Source organism: Geotrypetes seraphini, chromosome 4 (assembly GCF_902459505.1).
Source record: "Geotrypetes seraphini chromosome 4, aGeoSer1.1, whole genome shotgun sequence".
Classification (NCBI taxonomy): domain Eukaryota; kingdom Metazoa; phylum Chordata; class Amphibia; order Gymnophiona; family Dermophiidae; genus Geotrypetes; species Geotrypetes seraphini.
In genome coordinates this window covers 29,495,946-29,522,147 of record NC_047087.1, presented here as the reverse complement: position 1 = coordinate 29,522,147, position 26,202 = coordinate 29,495,946, and positions in this window count along the sequence as shown.

Below are 26,202 nucleotides of genomic sequence, written 5' to 3'. Positions count from 1 at the left end.
AGTTAAGGTAAGAGAGAACAGAACTACAATTCAGTATTTTTAAAGTACAGAGGAGGACCATATATGGAAAAAGCAATAAGAAGGTACGAGTGCAATCAAAGAAAGAAACAAATCTAAAGATTAAACATAATTTAAAGGTTAAAAGCGTCTTTAAAAAGAAAACTTTTTAAATGACTTTTAAAATGACTCAAATCGTTTTCCTCTCTTAAATGCTGTGGCATGGCGTTCCAAAGCTGCGGTGCCATCACTGAAAACATATTGTGTCGTCGTATCCCAATAACTTTCAAAGAGGGGACTACTATAAGCTTTTGATTAGTAGACTAGAATTTTTCACACGTGGGGGTCATTTTCAAAGGTTGCCTAAAGTAAGGTGCCTGCATGATGAATACTATCACCTGGAATCTGTATATGGCTCCCAGATATTCACACCCAAATTTGAACGTGTGCCCAAGATACACATGCAAATTAATTGCATGGCGAGTCCTTAATTAGCAACAATTGGTTGCTAACTACGAATTATTGAAGTTAATTGGCACTCAGCAAAATTTGCCTATGCTTCTGGTTGTGCACTATCCTATAACTCATGGTGCCTAATTCTACTGGTTTCATAACTTTAAAAGGGATGTGGCCATGGGCACATCAGGGGCATTCCGAATAAAATGCACATGTAGTTATAGAATATGGTCTTGGCGCATTGTGACATCAGCTTTGCCTTTCTTTTGCTTTGCTAAGTAGGCTTAGCAACATCAGGAAAAATAATTAGGTATAAGTTGAAAACTATCTCCATCCCATGTCTAAAGTGTTGGTTACTCTTCATTGATTAAAGTCTGGATGAACTTTATTGTTTCAAAGGTTGTAGATTACTATCTCGTTATAGTGAAGCCTGCATCAGTAACATCAGACTTCTCAGTCCTTTTTTGTTTTGGACCCAGTTACCTAAACAACCGCCTATACCGTAACCTCTCACCCAGAATAAGGAGAACTCAGAGCCTATTCGCCTACCCTCCTCTCAATGGTACCCGACGCAAGAAACTATATGACAACCTTCCAGCGACACAGGCAGCGAAAATTGACCCTACCATCTCCAAGCTGCTGATCAAAACAACATACATTAAAGTATTCCGAAAAGAAATCAAAACTCATCTTTTCAAAAAACACTTCCTATCATTCTAACCTCTCTCCTATAGCACTAGAATATTCTCTCATGAATACCACCACCACAGTAACACCTAGTCAATTCTTCAAACCATTTCCCCATTACATAGTCAGAAACCTAAACAAGAAATCAACGTCTGTAACCAGAAAACTGCTTCCTTCAAGGCTGTGTAACTCTCTACTATATCCCGAATGTATTGTTATTCATCATCGTAACCTATTATATACTTGCTTCTTTGTTCTGTAACTCTCCTGGAAATGTCCAGACTACTACCGTAATTTGTAATCTGCTTAGAACCGCAAGGCACGGGCGGAATAGAAATCACTAATGTAATGTAATGTAATGTTATTCTTCTGTGGATCCAAGGGGTCAACTCTTTGGTTGCCATAATCCAGAAATGGTTCATATGAAAATTGTTTTAAAATAGTAATGATCTCACAGGTAGAAAATTTAGAGAACTAGAAGATTGATTAAAAATGTAATGGAAACACATGAAGAAATTGCTAATATGATAAAAAAATGTTTGAAATGAACTTTTTTTTTTTTTTTTAATTGGCCTAGGTGGCAATGATAAGGCAGATGAAGCATTAAATAACTTAAAAGGTTCCAAAGATAACAAAGAATTTTAAGGTCTCATAGATTTAAATATCTTCACCTGAGGCAATGAGGCTGGGAAAATTGCTATCTATTTATTGCAAGATTTACCAGAGATTTTTAAAGCTTGTGTTAAGATGTTATCCTCTAATACAGATTTAGAGTTTTATCAATTTTTTGCAGAATGCACTTACTGGGATTTTCCAAGAGGTAGAAATGTGTGGAGAGAGGACTAACTGGACCAACCATGACCTGCTCAGGCTCTGTATTCAATAATTTTATAGCCAACGACTTGTATATTTATGTGAATGAAAGCATAAAGGCCACAGTTTTATTAAAAATCTGATAAGGGAATCTACCCTTGTTTTTTCACATAAATAAAAATGATACATAAGAACATAAGCAGTGCCTCTGCTGGGTCAGACCAGAGGTCCATCATGCCGAGCAGTCCGCTCCCGCAGCGGCCCATCAGGTCCATGACCTGTTAGTGATCCTTTATATCCTTCCATCCCTTTTATCCTTCCTTATCCATATTCTTCTACTGTACCCTTCTTTATCCTATATCTTCCCTACCTTTATCCCTCAATAACTTTTTCTTTCAAGAATTTATCCAATTTCTCTTTGAATCCCTGTAAAGTACTCTGTCCTATTACTCCCTCCGGAAGCGCATTCCAGGTATCCACCACCCTCTGAGTGAAGAAGTACTTCCTGGGATCACATGATGCAGTGAGCCTAGCAGCTGTGTTTTGTTTGAGCTCCCGACTCTCCCTGAAAAAATTACTGTTACTACTACTACTACTATTTATTATTTCTAAAGTGCTGAAATGCATACGCAGTGCTGTACATTTTAACATACAATAGACGGTCCCTGCTCAGAAGAGCTTACAATCTAATTTAGACAGGACATTTCGGGGTTAGGGATATTATGGTAAAGGAAATGATACAGTGGGCTTTTAGCTTGGATTTGAACGCTGCCAGGGAGGGAGCACTACGTATTGATTTAGGCAGCCTGTTCCAGGCATACGGCGCCACAAGAATCCCAACGAGGATATCACGTCGAGGAGGAGGCGGTGATCAACAGTGTTGAAGGCAGCAGACAGATCGAGAAGAATGAGGATAGAGTATAGTCCATTGGATCTGACCAGGAGCAGGTCGTTAGAGACTTTAGCAAGGACAGTTTCAGTAGAATGAAGAGGACGAAAGCCTGATTGAAGCGGGTCAAAAATATTATGAGAGGAAAGGAAGTCTATGCAACGGTGGTGAACAGCACATTCGAGTAGTTTGGATAGGAAGAGGAGGAGGGAGATAGGGCGGTAGTTGGAGGGGGATGTAGGGTCTAGCAAGGGCTTTTTAAGTAGGGGTGTAACTACAGCATGTTTGAAGATATCAGGAACTGTAGAAGTGGAGAGGAAAGGTTGAGGATGTGACAGATGGGAGCGATTACAGCGGGAGCAATGGACCCGAGTATGCAGGTAGGAATCGGATCATAGGAACAGGTGGTGGGTTTGGAGGAAGAGAGAAGGTGAGCAGTTTTCTCTCCCGTAACTTCAGAAAAGGAAGAAAAGGTCGTAAGGGTTGTCAAAGGGAGGTCGGCAGAATGGACAGTCAGAAGGGGTGGTGGGGGAGGTGACATTGATGAGAATTCAAGGTGGATCTTGTGAATCTTGTTGTGGAAGAACTCAGCCATCGTCTGGGGGGAGAGCGAAGAGGGGATATGAGGCGGGGGCACTTTGACTAGAGAGTTGAGCATGGCAAAGAGATGGAGAAGGTTGACACTAAGAGAGTTGGTTAAATGGTTGTAGTAGTCCTGTTTGGCAAGCGAGAGGGTAGATTGGACGGATGTCAGCATGAATTTGAAATGAACAAAGTCAGCAATCATGCGGGATTTAAGCCAAAGACGTTCAGGAGCTCGAGCACAGGAGTACAGGTAATGGATTTGAGGGGTCAACCAGGCCTGGGGTTTGGCACATCATACAGGACGGGAAATGGAAGAGGTAAGGGTATCAATAAAAGATGAGAGAAAGGAGTTATAAGAGAGGACAGTTTTGTCGGTAGACTTCTTTGATATAGTAGTAGAAAGGAGAGATGAGACAGTTAGTGCCAATAGCCTGAAGGTTCCTAAACATATGGGTAGTGATAGGTCAGAATTGGGGAGGAGAGTGATGAGTTGTAAAATTACCTTTTAAAGCCTACATTGAATGCGTTTGAACTGTCTACTTGAAAAATGGATACTATGGGGGAGGTGTATAGAAAAATTTCTATACAAAAATAACCCCAATGTGGCCAGCAAGGCATTAAGGAAAGAAAGAGAAAATGAGTTCAGTGGTGCAGACAGATCCTAATATGATCGCAGTCCTGATGCCTCACTCTCTGACAACTGAAGATCCTATTAAAAAGCTTACTAATACGGTAATGGCATTAGATGAGAAACTGGAGAATATTAATGAGACAATACAAAATATGTCAAGCACTTTTTCGGGCTTTATGGGCAGAGTTACTGAATTGGAGCATTGAATGGGGGAGACTGAGGATTCCATGAGCTCAACCCGGGAAGAGTTGAAACAATGAAGAAAGCTCAATGCTGAATATGAGAGCAAAACATGATTATGAAAACAGGATATGGTGAAATAATATTTGATTACTATGATTTCCAGAATGTCCTAAGGATGCTGAGTTACAAGGGTTCTTTGTGTACGGGTTTTGAAAAGCTTCTGGCAGCGAGTGATGTCGGGATGACATTTGTGCATGCGCAGATGCAGCGTGGTGATGTCACGCACATGCACGTGATGTCATCAAATCACATCAGCACATGTGCAAATGCCATCTGCTATTGCTCATTGCTCGTGTAGGTTGAGGGGAGCAGGGAATGGGGATGGGCCTGGGGGCCAGAATGGGACATGGCTGGCCAGAATGTAGTGGGCTTGGAGGCAGGGCTATGGGTACGGATTTTCCATTTGGAAAATCTGGTAACCTTAGCTATTTGTGAGTTTCTAAACCCTGACCTACCCCCTGCCTCCCTCCCACCTTCCGGACCTTTCCACACCTTATCTGGTGGTTTAGCGATGAAGTGGGGCAGGAGATCTTCCTATGCTCCTGCCCCTTGCAGAACCATCAATAAAAATGGCTGCCGTGAGTTCCCATGGTCTCACAAGACTACAGTGGGAACCCATGGCAGCCATTTTTGTTCATGACTCTGCATGGGGAAGGAGCGTAGGAAGATTTTTCCTGCCCTGCTTCATCATTAGACCACCAGGTAAGGTGTGGAGAAGTCTGGGAAGCAGGAGGGAGGTGGGGGTGGGTCAGAGTCAGCTCTAAAATTATTCATGATTTTTTCATATTTACAGGCTAGCTCTGCCCCTAATTCATAAGAACATAAGAACATATTCCTGTGAATTTGGAGAGGAAAATGTATTTTTAAATTAAATACATCCAAACAAATGCAAAATTTTTGTTTTCCTAAAGTTTTAGATCTTTGGAGATTCCTATAGTTATTAAAAAAAGGCCAAAAATTCTCCAAGGAATGAATCATTGAGTGTATCCTGACCTACAAGCTTTTCTCAGTCATCTACCCATTAATTATTTTATCATAAGTTGTGCTTCAATCAAAAATGTGCATGTCAATATCCCTTCTCTACCACCAACCTGACCACCCTCTCTTGAACAGGCTTATCATGCTGTGCCATGCCCCTCCTGAACATCGAGTGAACTCCCTGACATTAAATAATAAAAAAAAAATCTCAGAGAGAGCCAGAACTAGAAGGCCTTGAGCATGCGCAGATGCTCAAGGCCCAGCACAAGCAAGAGGGAAGATTTTCGGGCACCAGCGTGTCCTGTGCGTTGGTGCTGGTGCCGGTGCCAGATCGGTATAAGAGATTGTGTTTGGGTGGTTAGGTGGGTGAGTGAGGGATGCCGGATCGTGGAGTGGGGGGGCGATGCGAGCAGTGGGGGATGCTGGATTGCGGGGGGGGAGGGGGGTGGAGCAGCTCCGGTGGCCTTGGGGTTGGGTGGTAAGGTGGAGCAGCGCTGGTTGCCTCAGGGGGGATGGGAACGAATCAAGTGAGTTTCCCTTAATTCCTATGGGGAAACTCACTTTGATATACAAGTAAATTGGTTTACAAGCATGCTTCTGGAACGAATTATGCTCGTAAACCAAGGTTCCACTATATATGTAAAGATATATATATATATCTTGTGATTCAGTGAACCCTCCTGGATCTTCACAAAAAGGCCTTGTGATACAGTGGATCCCTGACTCTCCCAAAAACATAGAAAAAGCTCTGGTGGTCCAGTGGGGATCCCCTCTCCAGTCCACCTTGATAGCCTAGAGGTGATCCACTCCCCTAGACCTTTTCATATCTTGTAGGAAGTGAGGGAAGAGGGAAGGATGACTACTTCCTCCTCTGTACAGCATCTTAAAAATGGCAGAGCTATGACATGCCTAGTGCATCTCTACCACCTCCTGCAGGAGGGCATGTCAGGCATCCATTACCTGAGTCGCCCCCCCCCTCCCCCTGCAATCTCAATTCATGTCCTCTAGTTCTACTGTCTTCCCATCTCTGGAAAAATATTTGCTTGCAAATTAATGCCTTTCAAATATTTGCATGCTTAAGTTCAAAGTCCACCCCTGACCCTATAAGCCTCTCCCAGGTTTGCACCTAGGGTTAACAGACATCCAGATTTACCCGGACATGTGCTCTTTTTAGAGGACTGTCCAGGCACTCGGGATGGCTTTTCAAAAGCCAGCACTTTTGTCCGGGTTTTGAAAAGCTGTTGAGATTGGGGCCGAGTCTGGAGTGCATCTGCGCAGGAGCACGGTGCAGTGGTAGTTACAGCCTCAGCACCCTGTGGTTTTGGTTTCAAATCCACACTGCTCCCTGTGGCCCTGGGCAAATCACTTAATCCCCCTATTGCCCCAGGTACATTAGAAAGATTGTGAGCCCGCCAGGACAGAGAGGGAAAAATCCTTGAGCACCTGAATAAAATTCATGTAAACCGTGCTGAGCTCCCCTGGGAGAACAGTATAGAAAATGGAATAAATCATGTGACCTTATCCATGCTATGCTGGTATTTATTTAAAGAGACCAGCCATCTTAAATCTAGGAATTTTTCCTGGGAATACTAAAACAATATGGCTGAGATACTCTCCTTAAACTAAACTACTGTATTTCCCCCTTCTCTCTTTCTGCTATACTCTACCTGTATTTAATTCTCTCCAAAATCTATAAATTCAACCACTAAACCTGTTGTACTACTTATATGTCTAGTTACTCCCCACTGTGTATGTTCATTTGTAGACCGTTCTGAGCGACTGGGAGGACGGGATAAAAATCCAAATAAATAAATAAAATACACTTCAGAACCATGATTTGAGAGATTTATCAGTGTTCTGTATTTATTCAATTTTCTATACTGTTCTCCCAGAACAGTTTACATGAATTTATTCAGGTACTCACAATCTATCTAACGTACCTGGGGCAATGGGAGAATTAAGTAACTTGCCCAGAGTCACAAGGGGTAGCGTGGATTTGAACCCACAACCTCCGGGTGTCGAGGCTGTAGCTTTAACCACTGCGCCACACTAGCTGGCTTCCACGAACGCTCTCAAGGACATTTTGCGTATGTATCGCCGGTTAGAGCTGCTACTGTACACAGTCACCAATCTGCAAGACCCGAGCGATTTAATTTAACAGCGTATATGCATCATTGATCTGGTAATCTGAAAACGGAGTTTGCCAACTGATTCAGATGAAATATGTCTCCAGGCATGTTTAAAGAGTGCAGAGTGCACTTTGTCTGCTCTGCCTTTTGTCCTTAGCTGTTCATTATATGAGCCTTAAGATGTTAACAAGTGCCATGTGTACAAGCTGTTAGTCTTCAGTCAATACTTGAGGTCTACTTATGAACCATGCTCACCCATTAAGGTTTCAGCATAGTGCACATGCAGGCTATTTATGGGCAAATCAATATCACACAGTGGCTTTCAAACCGTTTCCCAAACGTTCAGTGGAATGGCAGTTATGCAAGGGAATATCCAAGCTAAATAGGAGATCTCGGGCTTCAGTATCGCACATTCATGCAAGCCTGGGAAGGGGATGGCTTGGCTCCTTAATCCTACTACTAGAAACAAACTGAATAGGCACAAATAGTTGCTTTTTGTCTACACAAATTATGAGAAAGCGTTCATAATGAGACAAAGAATTTGTCTATATTTTCCCCCAAATTGTCACCATAATTTAAAAAGGCATGGTTATTTTTATTACATAGGATTTTCTGGACCCCAGTTAGATTACAAAAAATAGATAATTCTAAGTCTAATAGATGCTGGCATTGTCATATTAATATTGGGGCTCTTGGTCATATGTTATTTTTTTGTCCACCGATACTTAATTTCTGGAGGTCAATTTGGGGACAGATAAATATTATTCTTCAATCGTCTGTTCCTTTATCTTATGAAACCATAATTTGTGGTAGGTTGTTACAGGTAAAGCCTGTTTTGGATAAATACAAGAGCCGTCTTTCATTGATCATGACAGGAATAGCCATCCAAATGATCACAAGGAACTGGAAATGTTATGACAGACTTAACTACAAAAGTGTGTGTAATACATATAAATATGAAAGAATGAATGCGGAATGCTTGGGTCTTAGCAATATATTTAATAAAGTATGGAGCCCATTGACTGCATTTGTTAACATACAATAAGAGAGATATATCTTTTATTTCTTAGATGTCCTTACACATCCAGGGCGGGGGGAGGGGAGGGGAAAGTATTTGGAAGAGTTTAAAAATATTGAAATATAATATTGAAATAAATAATATGAATTAATATATTAATAATTGGGAGGAGGGGGGGAAATTGATGTTTTCTTTAATAATGTATGTGATATGGTGTATTTTATGCAATCTGTTAAAGTTATATTAATTTTAATACACTGTCAAAGCTTGAAAATTAATAAAGATTTTTTTTTTTTTTTTTAAAGGCAAGCGGATGAGATTTGACAGTGGCATAGCAAGGGTGAGCGGCGCCCCTCCTCCACCTTCTTCTCCATCCCCACCCCATCCGTTCCTTCCCCGCCCCTTCCTGCCATGCGTGCACCACCCATTTCTTCTCCGTACCTCTTTGACGTTCCTGGCATGAGCAGCAACCCCAATGTGCTGCTCGCACCGGCGTCAACCCTTTCTCTGATATCACTACCTAGGCGCGGCTCCAGAAAGTAACATCAGAGACAGAGCCAGTGCTGGAGCGAGCAGCAGGTCGGGGTTGTTGCTCACGCCAGGAACCTTAAAGAGGTCTGGGGGAGGGGCGGAGAGGAGGACGGGTGCAGGTGCTCCCACCAAAATGGCGCCCGGGGCAGACCGCTATCCCCCCCCACACACACACTCTTACTACGCTATTGGGATTTGATATATTGCCTTTTTGTGGTTATCATGCCGCTGTACCGAGCCATGGTGCACCCTCACCTGAAGTACTGCATCCAGCACTGGTCGCCGTACATAAAGAAGGACATGGTACTACTCGAAATGGTCCAGAGAAGAGCGACTAAAATGGTTAAGGGGCTGGAGGAGTTGCCGTACACTGAGAGATTGGAGAAACTGGGCCTCTTCTCCTTTGAAAAGAGGAGACTAAGAGGGGACATGATCAAAACATTCAAAATACTGAAGGGAATAGACTTAGCAGATAAGAGACAAGTTGCTCATCCTCTCCAAGGTAGGGAGAACGAGAGGGCACTCTCTAAAGCTGAAAGGGGATAGATTCCGTACAAGCGTAAGGAAGTTCTTCTTCACCCAGAGAGTGGTGGGAAACTGGAACACTCTTCCGGAATCTGTTGTAGGGGAAAATATCCTTCAGGGTTTCAAGACTGAGCTGGACAAGTTCATGCTAAACTGAAACGTACGCAGGTGAGGCTGGACTCATTTAGAGCACTGGTCTTTGACCTGAGGGCTGCCGCGTGAATGGACTGCTGGGCCATTGGTCTGACCCAGCAGCAGCAATTCTTATGTTCTTATTACATACTGATATTTGTTTTGTACCAGGAGCAATGGAGGGTTAGAGAGCAATGGGTTTTGGCCAGGCTCTAGTGACCTGGATTGGCCTCCGTGAGAATGGGCTTGATGGACCATTGGTATGACCCAATATGGCTGTTCCTATGCTCTTATGTGTTACAAGTATAAGACAATCAAGCCATTGTAGCATCACTGATGAGGTTTTCTCTGAGGCACTGTGGAATGAGGCATTATGACATCACAATCTCAGCTCTGGAATGTTGCTACTCTTTGGTTTTTCAGCCAGGTACTAGTGACCTGGATTGGCCACCATGAGAATGGGCTACTGGGATTGTTGGACCTTTGGTCTGACCCAGTAAGGCTATTCTTATGTTCTTAAGTAAGTGACTTGTCCAGAGTTGTCACAAGGAGTTATAGTGGAAATTAAATATATTGTAGGTCCCCTGGGTCTCAGGCCACTGCATTAACCATTAGGCTACTCCTCTCACAGTAACTAGGTGAAGAAACCAAGCATTCATGAGCAAGTGAATGTAAGTAGAGGGTTTACCCACAGATAACCGTGGTAAATCATCCCGTGTCATTCTTTAGTGTCTATCTCAACCTCAGTCCTTCTACACCAGCATTCTTAAAGAATGACACGGGGGTGGTTTCCTACCTTTAATTGCAGTAGCGGGGACAGGGACAAATTCTGTGCCATTCTCTAGACTTACCAAGTATGCAAGTCTATGTGTGCATGCACTAGGGTTGACTAGATAAAAATACTCACTGCCAATTCTACTGCATTCGCTCTGAAGCTTCGCTATAGAACCCTGTCAGGCCATAAGCTATACTAAGATGAAAACATCATGAGTGGAGAGAATAATGAATGTCATATCCATATTTGTAAAGCTGTATGAGCAGAATGTAGTAAATGGCAACCAAAGTTAAGCGCTGGAAAGCTCCATGCTAAGCATTCTTTATCAGAATACTAGCTTTCCGTGAAACTTATGCCTAACTTTGGGCAACAGACTATACTTCCAGTGAGTGTGAAAGACCCGATATGGGGTGTCAGATATGACCAATAAAAGCAGAATGCTTCAACAGTCTGTCAATTCTTCATACATCCCCATACATGGTTTTTATGTGTTTCCCTAGTGCCCCCAGCCTTGATAAAGATCAGCGAAACGCGTTGGCAGAGGGGAGCGTTGACTTGAATGCAGGAACACAAGTTAATCACTACTATCACCCATAATGGAACGAAGATAAGTTCTTTAAATTTAACATATTTTTAAGATATATGCAGAGAAAAACGTAAAAAGAAAATTTTTTTTTTATAAAAAGTATAAAGAGTATAAAAAGTATAAATTATACTGAAAAAATATATAAAGACATCACTAAGTCATAACGATTGGGGATGTATGAAGAATTGACAGACCGTTGAAGCGTTCTGCTTTTATTGGTCATATCTGACACCCCATATCGGGTCTTTCACACTCACTGGAAGTATAGTCTTTTGCCAATTTGAGTTTGGTTTAAATTTAACTTTGGGCAAGGCACTTATGTTTGCCAAAACCTGGTCTATATGCTGGAACCTAACTAATGGAATTTAGGTGCACAATTGACATTATTTCATAACATTGCTCTTTAATCCTAGAAATGCCCCTGATCTGCCCATGCCCCTCCCAGGGCCATTTCCCACTTTGAGGTGTGTGCTATGAATTTTGGGTGCACTAACATAAGAATAGCCTTACTGGGTCAGACCAAAGCTCCATCAAGCCCAGTAGCCTGTCCTCACGGAGGCCAATCCAAGTCACAAGTACCTGGCAAAAACCCAAATAGTTGCAGCATTCAATGCCGCCGATCCAGGGCAAGCAGTGGCTTCCCCCGTGTCTGTCTCAACAACAGACTTTGGACTTTTCCTCCAGGAACTTGTCCAAACCTTTAAAAAAAAAAAAAAAAAAGCTACTTTAACCGCTCTTACCACATCCTCTGACAACACATTCCAGAGCCTAGCTATTCTGAGTGAAAAACAAAGAAGTCCTCCTATTACTCTAACTTCATCGAGTGTCCCCTAGTCTATGTAAATCTTGATGCAGTAAAAAAAAAAAAATCATCGATCCACTTGTACCCATTATACACCACTCAGGATTTTGTAGACTTCAATCATGTCTCCCCTCAGCTGTCTCATACCAAGCTATTTCGTGGAGCACTTCATGTTTGCAGAATCCATTACACAGACATTCATTACACAATCTTACTTTATTCGCCTTTCTTTCTATAAATGGCTGTCTGTATAAAAGATATTTTCATAGATTTTTATATTTTCAGGCAGGTACTTGGGACAACAGGAATTTTTACAATTTAATAGTAAATTCTACTTTTTATCAGGTTTTTAGAAAATTGTTAAGTTTGATACATTTTTGTAAACTTTCCGCGCTACCTGCAATTCCGACAAAATTTTTGTAAATCCGTGTTCAGACCGGATCCTAATGTAACGGATGTGAACCGCCTAGAACTCTTTGGGTATGGCGGGATATAAGAACCTAATAATAATAATAATAAACTTAATTTTGTATATTACTGTGTGTGTAAAGGTTTTTTTAAAACTCTTTGTTAACCGCATTGAACTGCAAGGTTTTGCAGTATGTAAATAAATGTTTATGCTTTGTTATGTTACTCAAGAGCAATAAACCACTAAACAAACAAAAAATGTATTTGTCATATCGTTCAACTAACTTCTGCCTTCCTGCAGAAAAGTTTTTCAGCTGCACCCAAACCCAGGTGATCACCATTTCCTCTACGTCAGTGGTTCCCAAACCTGTCCTGGAGGACCCCCAGGCCAGTCGGGTTTTCAAAATAGCCCTAATGAATATGCATGACCGAGATTTGCATATAATGGAGATGCCAGGAATGCAGATCTGCTCCATGCATATTCATTAGAGCTATCTTGAAAACCCGACTGGCTTGGGGGTCTTTCAGGACAGGTTTGGGAACCACTGCTAAACGTCACCATCAAAGGTGAATCTGCAACCTCACAGCATCTCCATCAGTGGACCGAAGATGTGGTAATTGCTAGGCACCAGATCTGGGCTGTAAGGAGGATATGGAAAATGTTTGAACTCAAGCATCAGTCCCTGTCAATGTGCTCTTGTGTGCATGATGTTGATGGGCAGCCAGAATGACCTTCACCAGTTACACCTGTTCTTCCCACTTTAAACCTTGTTACTCACTCATAAACCTCATACTGAGTCAATATCTGATGATGAATTTCCACAGGTTTCACCCTCTCTTCCCAAAGAAAGCACACTACTGCACGTTGTTCTTTGATGGTACAATCTTGCAATGGAGCCAGGGCAGGATTAATTCATCGAGGGCCCCTAGGCACATAAGTACACTGGGCCCCCTGCCCCGCCCCGCCCCACCATGCACCCAGGCAGAAATAGGAAGCTGTGTCAGAGGGAAGCTTTGGGCAAGCTGCACTGCTTGCACAATTACAGTTCCCGTTGCCTTTCTTACCCGCGTTGCTTGCTTGTCTTACTTTCTGTTGATGGGGGGGCCGCATTGTTGATCGGGGTAGGGCCCGCATTGCCGATTTGGGGGGGGGGGGCCCACGTTGCCGATCGATGCTGGAGGGGCCCATCGCCGTTTGGAAAAAACAATGTTGATGCCCTCCTTCATCGGGCCCCCCTGACCATTTCGAGCCTAGGCACGTGCCTACTTGGCCTATTAGTTAATCTTGCCCTGAATGGAGCATCTATGTTTCTGACCTTGTGGCTGCCATACAACTAAAAGCCAAGTTCTGTTTGGATTAACTTGAGCATGTGATGGAATATTTTCTAAAGTTGTATTAGTTGAAAGTAAGGGACAAGATACATTACAAGCTTTTTTTTTGTTTGTTTAAATCTTTATTGATTTTCAAACTTTGATAGTGCAATACAATTGGTAAATCATAAATACTGCATAGAACGTACTAACTATACAATTATTACATTAAACAATCATTTATTCCCATCCTCATCTTAATTATTGATACAATAATACGTATGATGTGATTTCAATATTATTATTAAGTAGTTTAACTCCTCAGCGTATATTTCCCTCCCTGGATGTGTAAATGTGCTTACAGAAGTTGGCCCCCAAATACCTGGTCCTGAGCATCTTGCTGCATGAGCCGGCTCGACTGCTTCGCTCAATTGAGCATTGCAATTTGTTTGTGCCATCTGTACGGGATTTAAAGCTTTCCTCTTCCAGGAAGGGTTTTTTTCCACTGTATCAGTCCCGGGGAGTGGAACAACCTTCCTGGATATATTCGCCAATAGCAAAATTTATAGAACTTTAGGAAAATGCTGAAGAGACACCTGTTCTGTAAGATGAAATATATGCTATGAGTTTGGCTGAAAGGGTAGGAGTGATGACTGTTGAGTGCTGAGTGTTGGGCACGGAGGTTTTCGATGGTCTGGTTTGTTTTCATTGAGGCGACATGTATGTCATATGCAATTTGATTTTATATGTATGTATGTATGTAGTTTGTTATAGGTTTTTCTGTACAATAATTGTTATGTTTTATTTTGTATGTTAATATGTAACTTGCCCTGGATAAGGGTGGGTGATAAATAAACAAACTAGCCAAGAGGCAATGTACGAGTTCATATGGTGCACTTTGCTAGCTACCATGTTTCCCCAAAATTAAGACAGTGTCTTATATTTATTTGGGGCCCAAAAAAGGCACTAGGTCTTATTTTCGGGTTGGGCTTATTTTTTTCATGTACATGATCATCTCTCCCTTCCTCTCCTTCACCCCTTCCTCTTTGCTTTCCCCCACATCAGCAACATCTTTCCTTCCCTCTCACCCATTCCCTTGTGCCTTCTCTCTGCAGCATCTTTCTATCCTTCCCTCCCTCCCATCCCTTGTGCAGCAGAACTCTTGAGTACCCGCCACCACCCCTGCCACGCAGCCGAATCGACGATGACCCTTCGTTCTTCCCTCCCAACCGATCCCCGCCAACCGTGACCATAAATACCTTGCTGCAGAGGAGCGTCAGGCCAGGAGCACTCACAAGCTGCTTTGTGACTTTCTCGCTGGGGCCGTCTGTGTACTGATAACATCACCAGTACACAGATGGCTCCAGGGAGAAGGCTGCAAAGCAGCCTGTGAATGCTGCTAGCATGACGCTCCTCTACAGCAAGGTATTTATGGTCACGGTCGGCGGGGATCGGTTAGAATGGAAGGATGGAGGGTCAGTGGGGGTTTGGCAATTCGGCTGCGCAGTGGGGGCGGGATGGGGGAAACGCAGCTGCCTATGACTAGGGCTTATTTTTTTGGGGTAGGGTTTATATTAAGATCTACCCCCAAAATCATGATAGGGCTTATTTTGGGGGTAGAGCTTATTATCAGGGAAACACGGTTTGTACCAGTTATGTAATTTAACAATTGTCTTTAATTTTGAATTTGCCCTCGTACATAAAGATGGATTAATCTTCTTCTTCTATATATATAAAACCGGAGGTATGTATGTGTGTGTGTATGTGCTGCGATCACGCAAAAACGGCTTGACCGATTTGAACGAAACTTGGTATGCAGATCCCTCACTACCTGGGGTGATATGTTCTGGGGGTCTCGCGGTCCACCTGCACACGTGGGCGGAGCTACAAACAGAAAATCTTATTTCACCCATTCATGTCAATGGAAAAAATGTAAAAAACCTGCCATTCTCACTGTAATTCAAAACCGGCTTGACCGATTTTAACAAAACTTGGTATGCAGATCCCTCACTGGGGTGATATGTTCTGGGGTCTCGCGGCCCACCTGCACACATGGGCGGAGCTACAAACAGAAAATCAGATTTCACCCATTCAAGTCGATGGAAAAAATGTAAAAAGCTGTGGGACCGATTTGAACGAAACTTGGTAAGCAGATCCCTCACTACCTGGGGTGATATGTTCTGGGGGTCTCATGGCCCACCTGCACACGTGGGCGGAGCTACAAACAGAAAATCAGATTTCACCCATTCAAGTCAATGGAAAAAATGTAAATAGCTGTGGCACCGATTTGCACGAAAATTGGTATGCAGATCCCTCACTACCTTGGGTGATATGTTCTGGGGGTCTCGCAGCCCACCTGCACACGTGGGCGGAGCTACAAACAGAAAATCATATTTCACCTATTCATGTCAATGGAAAAAATGTAAAAAGCTGTGGGATCTCCAGTTATTTTACTTAGCAACCTTGACCCACCAAAACTTTGCAATGGCACATGGCTTTGTGTAAAGAGGTTACTGGCCAATGTAATTGAAGCGACTATCTTAACCGGAAAGGGACAAGGTGAAACCATATTTATCCCGCGGATACCACTTATTCCAACAGATCTTCCTTTTCAGTTTAAGAGATTGCAAATTCCAGTGAGACTTGCATTCTCTATCACAATCAACAAATCACAAGGACAGACTATTACATACTGTGGAGTGGATTTAAGATCCCCCTGTTTTTCCCATGGACAACTCTATGTTGCTTGCTCAAGGGTGGGTTCACCCAAGAATGTATATGTTCTTGCTCCTGGAGGTGAAACTAAAAATGTTGTTTATAATCAAGTTTTGTGTTAGTTGTATTGTATTCATTTTGCCAAATATTTCACATTATAATTTGAATATTGTACTTTTTATAAAGCTGTAAAAAAATAATTTCATTCACCACTATAAAGTATCTTTATTTGAATCTATTTACAGTGTTATTGCTATAATTAAATACCCGTGCAACGCCGGGGCATCAGCTATTGCCCTATAAAAACCACCACATAATTTATTTTTGCCGGAATTATTTTTGAAATCGCAGCCTGGTCTGTCTAGTAAGTAGCAAGCAGAGTCCATTTTAGAAGCTTTGATAGAAACATATATGCTCCCGTAGCTGGATTTGATAGAAACATATATGCTTCCATAGCTCCCATAGCTGGATTTATCTGGCAGGTTACAAATGAAGCCTAGAAAGAAAAAAATGTTTGAATAATTGCTATTCTGGTATTGACAGCTATTTAAACCATTACCCATTTTTGTGGTTCTACGAGGGAGGACAAGGAAATGAAGGATTGCAAACTCTGCTGACCAAGATGATAGAGAAAAAAATGGCAAAAGTTGTCAATGAGAAGATCTTCCAAATCTATGATTGGCAGATAAACTATATTCTTGTCAGTGTGGGAAAACTGTCAGGCTAGATGAACTTATTGAACTTTTTCTGTCAAAGACTTTGTTACTATAGAAGAGAGATCAACATTACAACTATCTTTCCCAGTACTATAAATTGGAAAGCAACTGATGTTTTCATGATCTCACTTGCTCTTACCGCTAGCTGAATTGTGAGTAATAAAAAGCCACCCTGTTTTGACCGGAAGGCTTGTTTATCCAAACTCTCAATGAAATCATTTCTTATTTTATTGATCTCACGCAATTATTGTCATAAGACTGTTTTCAATTCAAATATATTCTTTCGAACCTGATTAAAAATGTACTGCTTTTGCCAGCGCTGGTGGAAGGAATTTCTCCTGGTCAGTTTCGTAAACACGAGAGAAATAATAGCAGGTTTGTTCTGTTTAATTTTCCCACACTTGCATCATGCTTCCAATTGTGATGGATGGTAAGAAGATTCTTTTGACATCGCAACCTGCAACTGGGACTGAACAGCAAGTACAATGAGAACAAACTGCTCCCTCCAACTCTTATTACTCAATGACTTGGAAATTGAATTCTTGATCCTTTTTGCAAACTTCACCTCATATTTAGTATTCTTGACATCTATGTCATATATATATATATATATTTATTTTTTTTTTAATTATTTTTTTTTTTTAATTATTATTATTATTTTTTTTTTTCAATGTAATATTAATTCTGAACATAAATCACATAGTGTAGGGTAAATTATTTTCTACTTCTGAATGGCGGACATAAAGTTAGGTATGCTATTTTATTTTATTTTTTATTTTTTTTTGTTAAAGTATGGAGAAATTTGAGGTTTTCCCCCCAAACATTTTCATATAGTGAAAAATATTTAAAAGGACTTGATTCTTTGCAAAAATTATATTTGTTTGAATATAGTGAATGGAAATAATCATCAGTTAAAGCCCATAATGTAAGTATGTCAGGCTATACAGTTGCTCTTTCTGAAGCCAGCATATTAATTTTTTTTTAAAAAAATTCTTTATTCATTTTTGATATCAAATACAAAGTGCAAGCACATGAACATTCAAGTAACGTACCATATTGCACTCTATTCCAACAATAAAATATAAAACTGTTTTATCACCGCTTCCCACCCTAACCCCCCTCCCACCTGGATATGTATAATGTTCATTCATGAAACAAAGGGGAAATAATAGTAATAATAATAATGATAATAATTCATATTCATATCTTACAATATTTTAACGGGCCCCAAATTTCCTTAAATGTACTTTGATGACCCAACTGTAAAGAATTAATATTTTCAAACTTATACATCTGGCATAGGGATTCGCACCAGAACCTCCCAGACTTGTTGGGCTGATGGCCCTTTTCTGCCATCATATTCTATGTTTCTATGTATAATATAATTCTTGCAAGTCTTCTTCTCATCAAAGTTTACTAAGGATGCAAATTAGCAAACTTTTGTTAAAGGGTCTCCACACAAAAAAAGATTTGTATTCCACAAAGGAATTAGGTTTGTTTTTTTTTGTTTTTATGGGGAGTGTTGTTTTTAACTGGCCTGGAAATCCTTTATTGTGCTTTAGGTTCCATTGTGCTGCAAATTAATGAGCACTTTTGCAAGATATCAAGTCACAGCAACTAAATAGAGGTTGAATATTGCATGTTTGAATTTGAATAAAATTAAATGTGTAGTGAACTAAATATGACATTTGGGGGAGGGAGCAGTTCTAAAACAGAGTGCATGTGAGGTCCTCTTGCCTGTGGAAGGGCTGAGTTAGAATAAAATCATTACCGTATTTCCACACCTATAGGCCGCCCCTCTGCATATGCCGCAGAAAAGGGCGGCCTATATTTAAAAATCGGAAGATAAGCTGCCCCATGGTATTAGCTGCAGCTTATCTTCCGATACATCCTCTGCCTTTCAAAATCTTTTTCCCCTCTTCCCCCGGGACCTTTTTGAGAGCCCCCTGCATGGCGGACAGCGAATCTCCAGCGGTGCAGGATAGCCACAATCTCTTTGGCATCCGGCCTGCCCCTGCACCGCCTGCTGAATGGCCAATGTCAACTCTCATGGGACTCGCAGGACTCGCGAGAACTGATGTCAGTCACTCAGCAAGCGGTGCTGGGGCAGGCCAGAAGCCGAAGAGATTGCAATTGCCCTGCACCGCTGGAGATTTGCTGTCCGTCCAGGGGGCTCTGAAAAAGGTACTGTGGATGGGATGATTAAAAATGTTTATATAGGCCACCCTATATAACCAGGCCGCGCCCCATACATGGGTTTGTATATATGGGGACATACGATAAAGTCTTAGGTCAGTTAGCAAAAAGAAAGCAGATATTTAATTGAATTAATGGGCCGATCACGGCCTTATGCCTCCTTTCCTGTGCATCCTGGGATACAATGGGCATGGCCTAAGGCCATGATTGGCCCAGGAGCCTAAGGCCTTTCCTATTGAAGGGGCCTTAGGCATCTGAGTCAATAAGGGCCTTAGGCCTCTTCCCAGTGCATCTCAGGATGAACCAGGAAGGGGAAGGCCCATCATTTTGAAAAGGTGGGCTACTAAACTGTATGTCATCAATAGTCTGCAATGTGATGTTCACTGCAGAAGGAAAAGTCTCATAAAGCTAAAGTCTAGACTCCCTCAGTGCTACTCTTTACTTGTAAGCATCGGTATAAAAATCTCCTGTTTTGATATAGAACTTCACTCCTCTATATGTGGGAAGGGGTAAAACGCGGACCTCATGGACCTCACGGACCTTGCGGATCTAAACTCGTACGGCCTTAAAAATCTGAGGTCCGTGTCTGTCCATGTCCGTGGCGCTTGTAGTTTCTGTCGCTGACAGACCTTGATGAGATTTTAGCGCTGACGGATCCGTCTCAGCATAGGGAGGGAAAAGTATTAGGATCCGTCAGCGCTAAAATCTCTTCGAGGTCTGTCAGAGCCAGAGACTAGTGCTGGAGCGGCAGAGCAGAAGCCAAGAGAGCGGGGACATAGGTTTTGGACGTGCGTTATGGAAAAGAAGTCTCCAAACTCCAGCACGAGTCTCTGGCTCTGACAGACCTCGAAGAGATTTTTAGCGCTGACGGATCCTAACACTTTTCCCTCCCTATGCTGAGACGGATCCGTCAGCGCTCAAATCTCATCAAGGTCTGTCGGCGACAGAAAGTACAAACGCCACCGACACGGACCTCAGATTTTTAAGGCCGTACGGGTTTAGATCCGCGAGGTCCGTCAGGTCCGTGAGGTCCGTGTTTTACTCCTTCCCTCTATATGTTATTAGTTTGTATATCTTGGAAAGTACAGTAACTAGCCATCATGTAAAACACCAATTACCATAAAAAGTCAGGCACGCAAAATCATTTGCTTATAAATTAGTTAAATGTTAAGAACTTGATTTTTTTAAGGCTCAAAATGTTGTCTGTGGTAGTTCTAGTGTTCTTGTATGATAGCAAATTTTGCCCATGTTACTGACACTGCTGCTCTCCCAAAAGTTGCTTTAGAGACATTTTGGGCTTGATTCTACATAGGACGCCCAGTCTTACCAGCTGCCTAAGCGGCTTTTGAGAATCGCACATGGGCTTCCTATATAGAATTGCGTCTGTCCTAATGGACAGACGCCTAACCACCCCGATTATCTAACCGGTGTCCTTGTCACAGGTGCTGGTTAGAGAATCACATTGCCTCTGAACTGATCATGGCAAGGGAATCACTCGGCCATGATCAGTTTAATGGCTACAGCAGGGAACCCGTCCGTTTCCCCTGCAAAGATGACTCTCAGGAGGGATACCCACTCCCTCCTGCTGGAACCCCCAAAGTCCCCCCACTCCCGAATGTCCGCAGCAGGAGGAGTGCCAAATTCCTTCTGCCACCACCACTCCAATATATCCCCTGGCAAGAGGGATGCCCACTCTCTCCTGCCAGAAACCTACCTATCTCCCCAAAGATCACCAGCAGGAGGAATGCCCACTCCCTCCTGATAGAGCTCCCCCTGAAGGCATTCCCCTATACCAACCCAAAACCTACCTGGACCCCACCAGTGCCTATTTTTTATTGGCTGGCTGGAGGGATGCTTACTTCCTCCGGATGGCAGACCTGCCTCCACATAATAACAGGCCTTCCCCTTCCTGGTGCATCATGGGATGCACCTGAGCCAACTGGAATCTTAGGCCTCTCACCCAATGCATTCTGGGATGCATTGGTAATGGCCTAAGACTCCGATTGGTCAGATCTCTTAGGCCACTCCCATGGGCATGATTCTGCAAAAGGCATCTAGAGGTTGATAGATAACCTCGCCAAGGTGCCTAGGAGGTAGGCACTTTTTGTAGAATCAGTCTCTGTATACCTAACAAACCTTAACATTTGCAGTTACGTGTATCGGGTACAAAACCTAAAGTCTTTAGTAAATTGGGGCCTAAATGTTGAGAATTCTTTCAAATCTAAGGGCCTACTTCAATATGCATTTTTCTCCTCTGCATTGCTATTTTTCAAGTGTAATTAAACTCTGAAATGTGTTGCCAGAGAATGTGGTGGAAGCTGTTAGCTTAGCAAGGTTTTAAAAAAAGGATAGGATAATTTCCTAAATTAAAAATGTTTAAGTTATTATTAAGACTTGGGAAAATCCTCTGCTTATTTCTAGGATAAGTGATATAAAATCTGTTTTTCTCTTTTGGGATCTTGGCAAGGATACTGGCCTTGATGGTCTTTTGGTCTGCCCCATTACAGCAATGATTATTCTCTTATGTTCTCATGACAAATGTCCTTTGTTAAAGTTTTTTAAACAAATTTAACACACACACACCATTTTATGAAGTTGCATAAGGCTCTTTTATCTCAGGCCATGGTAGTATTAGCTCTGACGTTCACATAATTCCTATGGGCATTGGAGCTAATACTGCTGCAGCTGGCGATAAAAAGGAAAAACGCGGCTTCGTAAAAATGGGGGGGTTAATTTATTCCTTCATACTTTCACATGTGCCACAAACACACCAGAAGAGAACAAGCAGTTAAATAAAAGTGTGATATCGGAAATTTACAACTTCAATAATTTTTCACCTTTGTTGAAAAACTTGTCAATATTTATATGAAACCATTAGTGCCCAGGCATAAAAGATGATTGAAATGGGATTTCACTAATGCAATAAGCATAGCATTATTTTATGGATTGCTTAAATTTCTACCACATTTCTGGTGTATAGCACTGTGAATTATGGAAGCAAATGATATGATAGTTATGGCAGATCAAAGATCATTCTAACAATTTGTCCATATAAAATTCAAAATATATTTTATTGCTGACTTATAATGTACCACTGAATCAGGAAAAACTCTCCTGAAATGATTTGCAAATTAGTCATAGTTAAAACAAGAAGGAATAATTATTTCCTTATTAAAGTTTGTAGAGGAGAACATGTCTTAATTACATATGCCTTCAACATATTTTCCAGCTACTTCAGTATTTCATTTTCATTGTTTCTGTTTATTTTATTTTATTTTTTTTTCATAATCTACAAATAATGACAGGTGTATAATAAATAAACTGAATGCCATCAGTATGGGCCCCAAAGTGATAGGCTTGGTCAGGAACTGGTGGTCAAGGGAGATAATTCTGGAGACAAAGGGCTCCTTTTACAAAGGTGCATAACCATGCGCTAAACGCTAATGTGTGAATGTTAGTCTATGGACTTGTTAGTAAAACAGGGGGAAAAACTGTGTCTGAATTTAAGAATGCATGGGACATGGGATCTCTTTGGGAGAGGAGGAGATAGTGGATGCTGCAGATGGGCAGACTGGATGGGCCATTTGGCCTTCATCTGCCATCATGTTACTATTGTTTCTATAACCATAAAATTCTATGACCTCACAATGGTGGGCTGAAACTCTATGCATAAGTCCACCCTAAAAGCTATCCAAACATAAAGGGGAGCCCAAGGAATTAATTGAGGGCCATATAACATTGGGTTTACTGCTTGAAGAGTGATATGATGCTTTGGGGTACCCTTTTTATCAAGCCACGTTAGGGTTTTTTTATCGCCAACCGTTGCGGCGAAAGCTCCAATGCTCACAGAATTCCACGGAGCGCCAGAGCTTTCACTACAGCCGCCGCCAATAAAAACCCCCTATTGCGGCTTGATAAAAGGGGGGCCTTAGTCCAGTGATGTTTCCACTTTTTCATTCCATCAGAAAAATATGGAACAAAAAAAAGTGGAAAATTGCTGGACTGAGTGAATAGCACTCGACGGAGACCGTCCCAACTTTATTGTTCGGGCTGAGAACTTTTCAGCAGCCCCCCATGTGTAAACTATATTATTAGTAGAGTCGATTCTAACCCCCTGTTTTACTAAGAGGTGCTATGCGTTTTAGCGCATGTTTAGCGCACGCTGAATATACACGGGCGCTAACCGCTAAGGCATCCATAAACTAACATGCACGCATAAGCGTTTAGCGCGTGGTTAGCGCGCACTAAAACGCTTAGCGCACCTTAGTAAAAGGAGCCCTAAATTATTCTATTTACCAGCGTAGACAATGTTTGATATATTGAATCACTTGCCACACAAAGCACTACGAACAGTACGGCCTAAAAGGACTGTTTTTAGAGAGCCTCTTTCTACAACCTGGAATACTATGGAGTTCCATGTAGTCTTTGTATTTCCTTTTCTAGGTCAATTGATTATTGACACAGAATCTTTTCATTTCTCAGCTCGTGAACTGAAATAAGTACCTCCTAGTGAGAACAAAGGTTATTATATTATGTTGGATGATTACTCTTGCAGACCTAATTATTCCCACTGAGACTCCGCGCAAGCCTAATGCAGCCTAGATATTGTACAGTAGATCTTACTTGTAACCTCATCTAACAAGATTGCCATTTGCTGACAAGTCTAGTGGTAGAGATGATAAGCTCTTGGCAGAACATAGCATATCATGGATTGCATTCTGTCTCCAAATATCTTTTTTGAGTTAGAAGAGTAACTATTTTTCTTGTTAATTTATTTATTTATTTTTTTTAGGTTTCTTTAGGAAAAATGGGCAATGTGACTTAACATAACTGCTTAATAATACGTATAGCTGCTTTGTTGCACATTGATCATTCAGGTTACGTTTTTAGAAATAATAGATGCATGGGTTTTTTTTCATAGCTGTGTGTTGCATGCAAAAGCAGAGTTTCTGTTTCAACACCAGTCAAACTCATCATAATGGGATCCTTTTACTAAGGCCCTCTTTTACGAAGGCGTGCTAAGCATTTTAGCGTGGATTTAGCGCACGCTAAATCAATGTGTACGCTAATCGCTAACGCGTCCCTAGGATAACAATCACATGTTAGCATAAGAACATAAGAAGTTGCCTCCACTGGGTCAGACCAGAGGTCCATCGCACTCAGCGGTCCGCTCCCGCGGCGGCCCATCAGGTCTATGACCTGTGAAGTGGTTCCTGACCATTTATATAACCTACCTCTGCTTCTATTTGTACTCCTCAATCCCCTTATCCTTCAGGAACCTATCCAAACCTTCCTTGAACCCCCGTACTGTGCTCTGGCCTATCACAACCTCCGGAAGCGCGTTCCATGTGTCCACCACTCTCTGGGTAAAAAAGAACTTCCTAACATTTGTCCTAAACCTGTCCCCTTTCAATTTCTCCGAGTGACCCCTAGTACTTGTGGTTCCCCACAGTCTGAAGAATCTGTCCCTGTCTACCTTCTCTATGCCCTTCAGGATTTTGAAGGTTTCTATCACGTCTCCTCTAAGTCTCCTCTTCTCTAGGGAGAACAGCCCCAGCATTTTCAACCTGTCAGCGTATGAAAAGTTGTCCATACCTTTTATCAATTACTCGCTCTTCTCTGGACCCCCTCAAGTACTGCCATGTCCTTCTTGAGGTACGGCGACCAGTACTGGACACAGTACTCCAGGTGCGGGCGCACCATTGCACGATACAGCGGCATGATGACTTCCTTCGTCCTGGTTGTGATACCCTTTTTAATGATACCCAACATTCTGTTCGCTTTCTTTGCGGCTATCGCACACTGTGATGATGCTTTCAATGTTGTGTCCACCATCACCCCCAAGTCTCTTTCAAGGTTGCTCACCCCTAACAATGATCCCCCCCATTTTGTAGCATTTAACATAGAAACATAGAAACTGATGGCAGAAAAGGGCCACGGCCCATCTAGTCTGCCCACACCAATGACCCACCCTTACCTACCTCTATGAAGAGATCCCACGTGCCAATTCCATTTTTTCTTAAAATCTGGCACGCTGCTGGCCTCATCTACCTGCAGTGGAAGATCATTCCAGCGATCAATCACTCTTTCAGTAAAGAAATATTTTCTGGTGTCACCATGAAATTTCCCATCCCTGAGTTTCAGCGGATGCCCTCTCATTGCCGTGGGCCCCCTGAGAAAAAAGATATCTTCTTCCACCTCGATATGGCCCGTGACATATTTGAACATTTAGCGCGTGCTTACTGCATGCTAATATTTAGCTTGCGCTAAAAAGCTTAGCACACCTTTGTAAAAGAGGGGGAGTAAGGCGTGCTAGCCGTTTTAGCGTGCACTAAATATTAGAGCGCTACACGCTAACGCATCCATTATATTCTATGTACGCGTTAGCATTTAGCGTGCGTTAAATCCTTAGTAAAAGGACCCCATAGTTTTTTTAGCGTAATTAGTTTCTGAATCATCACTCTCTCTCCCAGCTTACTACATTTCTGGCATCAAAGCGCATTGAAGGGATCCAAGGAGAACCCTCTTCTTAGCTGATTTCTAAAATAATCTCAGCTTTTTCAGGCGTCATGGGAATTTTTTTTTTCTTTTTTATTTATTTCCTTTATTATTACCACTCATTGTAGTCTTGGATCTATGATTGTGCACTTGAGAATTGTGAACTAGAGATTATTTGTTTTTTTATTACCTTGTACATTCTTTTCTGTACAAGTGAATTACTTTGAAAAATTTGAAAACATGTAAGGAGGAATAGAGGGTTAAGTGGCTCAGCCAAGGTCACAAGGAGCTGCTGTCAGATTTGAACTTGGGTTTAGCTGGTTCCCAACCCTGCCGCTCTAATCATCAGGCTACTCCTCTGCTCGGTATCTAAGCTAACAATGCTTAAGTTGCTTGCTATTTTCTTCATTTAGATCCATTTTTTAAATTTTTTCTAATCTCCTCTTTTACAAAGGTGCACTAAGCATTTTTAGCGCACGCAAAATCTATGCATGCGCTGAAAGCTAACGTGTCCATAGACTAACATGCACGTGTTAGCGTTTAGTGGTTAATGCTTGCTAATATTTAACATGCGCTAAAAC